The sequence below is a fragment of the Solenopsis invicta genome, unplaced genomic scaffold, assembly GCF_016802725.1.
Source record: "Solenopsis invicta isolate M01_SB unplaced genomic scaffold, UNIL_Sinv_3.0 scaffold_67, whole genome shotgun sequence".
NCBI lineage: Eukaryota > Metazoa > Arthropoda > Insecta > Hymenoptera > Formicidae > Solenopsis > Solenopsis invicta.
Window position 1 is genome coordinate 99,473 of NW_024105342.1, and position 5,565 is coordinate 105,037.

Sequence of the window (5,565 nt, forward strand, 5' to 3'; positions counted from 1 at the left end):
CTTAAAAAGGTATATAAAATCTTACAATAAATATCAGCGCTAAGATCTATGAACAATAAGGCATTTTGTTTATATTACGTAAATATTTTTATTTAAACAGAATTTACGCTGGCGTTAAAATATAGTTTTAAGAAAATGTATTTTCTTTATTTGAAAAAATTTATATTATATAATTAGTTATGTTAGAGTTTATTATATTGAAAAAAAGTTATTATATAGAGTCGTAATGCAGTCATAATAATTATGTCTTCCGCTAATTTCACCTTCTGACTAAACGGTTCCATGCGACTGATCGAGGAACGGAGAGAGAGACAGAGAGGGAGGAAGGTACGATAATGAATTCAGTCGTTCGCTCTTAACGGGACGGTCTTAACAGGCGAGGAGATGAGTTGCAAAATGAAAGCGGCGTGACCGCGATGGATGAGTCGCGCGTTCTCAATGCGGCGGGATGCAATGATGGCAAGTAGCGCAAGTAGCGTAAATTGGATGTGAAATCAGTCGCCCTTGCGAATTTCGCTTTCGCGCTCGTCCGTGAGTGGTCTATGCGTTAAATTCTTGCGTGAATGCGACCGCGCGCAACGGGCGCACGGCACGCTACACCGCGCTGCGCCACGCCGGGGAGAGTTCTCCACGATGTCGGCCACGTCAGGCCGTATACAACCCTCGGCCAAGCAGCTAAATATACATGAATATAAAATGTGCGGGGCCGGAGCATGCGTGCTCGGCTACCCGCTTCAGGGACACGGCCTCGTCGAAGCACTTCGCGACACGCCATAGACAAGACAACCCTTCGACCGTAGAAGAATTGGAGGAGCAATCCAATCACGAGCCGCTAACCGCTTCTCCGTCCGCAAAAGCTTTACACGTAATCAGTACATGCAAGAGGAATCAAATTTGTACAATTTGTTTCTGCTGATCGGCTTCAAACCCGAAGCATTTCGGCAAAATAAAGTAGCGCCCATATGAAAGGCGAACATGTGGAATGTAATACACGAAAGAACTTTTGCTAAAGTACATAAAAATTGGAGCAGATACATGTCGGAAAATAATTATATTGGACCATCAAAATAATTATGTAGAACGCTCAAGCGTAATGGCAATGCTGCAAAAAGTCTTGACATTTAAGTAAGCATTTCAGCTGAAGCATTTAATATGATTATTTAGTTAATCTAATGTAATTATTTTAAGATCTGTATTGAGATAAATTTTTTTTAAATATAATTACTTCAGCAAAACCGTCCATTATTAATAATAGCATTAGCTAACACCATTTAAAAGTTGAGTAATTAATTAAAAATAATCATATTAATTCAATAACAATATTAATCTAGCAAACAAAAATGAATTGAAATGGAAAGAAATTCATTTTGTCATTTTCAAATTCACGTTTAAATTTTTTCAAATTTATTTAAATCCGGAAATCTAAATACTCCGCGGAAATCTAAAGCGCGAATTCGGATAAAATGGAATGTAATTTAAAATTCATTTAAATTCATTGTCATTTACTGGAAATGTAATAAATAATTTTGTTTTAAATTACTAAGACAAAAATGTTTAATATTTATGACTATAATTACATGGGATAAAAATTATGATAAGAATTCATTTTTGTAGTTATTATCACTATAATTTTAATAATAATCATCTTGTGTTTATAATTTTATCAACTATGAAAAAATTTTACTATAAAACTATTAATGTAGTAAAATATCAAAATATGGTAAACTTAAAATAAACATTTTTATATAGTAAATACAATCACAATCAATTAGTGAATATATCTAATTCTTAAACATTTGTTTACTATTTACGTAGTAATAATAACTAATAACTAATATAAATTTGATTAAAATATCTATAAATCTGTACCTTGGTGCTACAAGAGCCAATGTCCGAATTTTCAAATTATCTGAAATTTAAAATTCATTCTTTATATTTCTAAAACAGCAAGTAAATTTGTACGTAATTTGTGTTTTTTATATTTTAGTTATTAATGTAATGTTGTTTACTGATGTTTTAACAGTGTTAAGTTCTGTTCAAGTTTTATCTATGGTCATATTGGCCATTTTTGCACATAAAATGAGATTGGCCTCTATACAATTGTTATTTTTCAAAATGTATTCATAGAAGGACATTGACCCTTTTTACAATAATAGTGGTTCCCATTTAGAGTTCATTAATGTATATAACTCAAATTTGGCAATTTTGAAGGACATTGGCCCTTTTAGCACCAAGGTACAGAAATATACATATAGTTGGCACCGACAATGGCTATGAATTATAGTTAAATTATAATAATGACATTAATTTTTTTTTCTCTTAGTGCATCTCACATGACATATTTATTTTATTAATATTATTATTGCATTAATGAGATTGTCTTTTTCAATTAGACTCCTATTAACTATAGTTAACAACAATCTAATAAAGACGGTTTGAAATTAAACACTTTTTTGAAATACGAGTATATATACTTCAAAAAAGTGTTTAATTTCAACATATTAAAATGGTTTTAATTTAAACAGTATTTAGATTTACAATAAAAACTAAACTTTGAAACTTAAAAATTTCAATGCAAAATTCAAGTTTTAGTGTTTTAAATTTAAACACCGTTAAAAACTAAAATATTTTTATATATTCAAAGAGAGGAAATAAAAAGAAAACATTTCAATATCTTAACATTAAACACCTTTCTCTCGAATATATGCTAATACCGTGTATATAATTTTTTATTACAGTTAATATAGTATCATTTTTCTTTTTTTATGTATATATAATTATAAAATATTAAACTATTTCCCTATTTCCCTGCCCTCCGCCCGATATAATCTTTCTAACATAATGGCATTAAAAGCGAAAAAAAGGAACTTCAAAACTGATGGATCATTCGTCGATGGATCATTCGTCAAAACATGAATTGTATCTCGACCGACGAATAACAAGGGAAGCTAAAAATAACTCGTACATTATCTTCGCGCCAGTCGAAACAATCGCCGACATGTTCCGTTTGAACCAGCGGTATATTGTTCGATTTTAGCATCTAGAACGAACAATACTTGCCGCAGGGCAAGATATAAGTTCGCACGCACGTATCTAGCCCGATTTTGCGCCCCCCCCCTCCTCCCCTTCTCGCTTCGACGTGGAAGGGCCCGCCAGACGATGTAAACGGATATTTGTGTCACGGATTGATCGCGGCATCATTAACCGATCATGCGACGGGTAATAACTCATCGCGCACGGGGACGCGCGGTGAGATATGTGTCAAGTGTTACCCTTGAGCACTCGGTTATTGAATATTATATTAGCCACGTTAGAGGATCTGCTCCATATTCTACGCCTCAATGGTCTCAATTACGGTCTATAACTAACGACGTGGCCGAACCCAGGCGTAGAGGCCGCCAAGGTATCGTGCCCGACGCGTTTTATCAGCGTTTCCGCGGAGATTTCCGTGAACCGTGTCGCGTCCGTCGCGGAAAGACGTCACGCGCACGCAAACAAACAACGCGGAAACAAAACGACTCGTGCAGATTATTATCTCTCGCAATGGCCAAAAATTTTATCTTCCTTTAGGAACAGCTTGCCCGGGGTCGTAAACATGTTTATGAGTGGAATGTTAAGATACTGGCGAATGCAAATGAACTTTAAGGTGGAACATGAAAACAGCGCGATGTATAATCTAATATTTCATTTGTAACAGTATTTATTCGCGCTGAGTCGTTGCGTCTTATTTATTTGGCGCAGGGGACGATATTGCGCGTTAAAAATTGACTTTCCTCGCGCTCAAAGTTTAATTGTATCTCAGACAGCATATTGTCTAAAATCAACAGGTACTACGAGCACTACACGATCAATAATACTGATCAGTAATATTGAATCAATAATACTAACAGTTTTCATCGATATTTTTACTAAGCTAAGATTATTTCTGTAATCATGTTCTTCATGATTGTGTAATTATACTGATGAAAATGTTGACGCATCCTTTTCACGTACTCATTATTATCGTCAATATGCTCACCACACAGCGATACTCTCACTGATACTCGAAAAGCAAAAAATCCGTTAGTATTCTACATCAATCATCAATATTAATCAAACCTAATCGATAGTACTGTTGGTATTTGTTGACAGTATTATTGATTTCGTAGGGTCCGTATAAAACAACTTTGAGATATCTTCAAGAGTTTTTTAAGAAATATTTCTGAGACATTTCATAAAGAACTCTGAAAGATATCTTAAAGTTGTCGTCGATTTTACATATTCTATTTATTGAAATGTTATTTTTATTCATGTATCTTTCTTCGATTCTTGAAGTGCAAGTGTTATTACGAACGAAATTCCATCTAAAATTAATGAAGAAATTAGATTTTCTTATCTATTTACGCTTCCAACTCGAAATACAATTCATTAATCATAAATCAATTATCAAATGCAAAAATATACAAAAACTGTAGCGAGAAAGGTTTTTTGCAGAAAACACCATACAAAAAAGTGTTAAAAACACGTTCCACCTTAGGAAAAATATTTTATTGCATCTAAATGTATTTTATTTAAAATACGTTTACATGTAATTTATCTTGTTTTTATTTAAATAATTAAATTATCTAATACCCAATTTCTTCACATCTCCCGATAACTGTACATGTTCTAATTAATTAACTAAAAATTCGTTTTCTTCAACCTCTGGCTACGTATTTAAAGGATAGTTATTCTTCATACTAATTTTTCATACAAAATGTACTAGAATTTTAATAGAAATTATCATATTCTTTGAGAGGTATTTATCTTCCGATAATTATTGTGCAAATATTGCACAATAATGGCAATACGAATTGACGAAAATTTTGCAATATTGCGGTAAAGTAATATAAACATGTTATTAAGATGAATCGACATATCGTCATAGTTTTGCCGAAATGTCATTTCGAAATTATATGCGCAAACAGTTGTCAACATTTTATAAAGAGTCAATACGTTTACAACCATTTTTGTATACCTACATGATTGTACATTAGAATGTAAGATTTCGTCCCATTATTTAATAAATGATGTCTCATTGGTGTTGTTATGAATAAAGTTATCTAAAGGTGAAGAAAATGGGCATAAGCACAACGCTGATTATACATATCAAGTGGCCTGAACGGAAAGTTCAGCATAAGGACGCCACGTGGCACGAAATATGTTAAGAATCTTTTTCTCTAATCAGGTCTCTTCCGCGCCTAATCTTCCACAAGAAATGGTTTTCGTCAGGTCATTTATCGATATATACGCGTTACGAAACTGTCTATACATTCGGCCGAAAAATCAACGAGAAATCTCTCGAGATTTCGCAACCACTGGCGCAGGATCGGTAACAGGTGTACGTGTGCGGCACCAACACCTGGCCGCCAATGTCGATGTATCTCGGAACGAATTACCGAAGCGAGATTTCGACCGGTCTCCGCGCCGCACCGATACGCACTCGTTTGCGCGCGCCATGCATATTCACGTGTGTGTACGCACGCGACCGACAGCAGTTGTGCGTGTGTGGTGTCGCATACGTGTATCCCGCTCTTGGCACGTGCA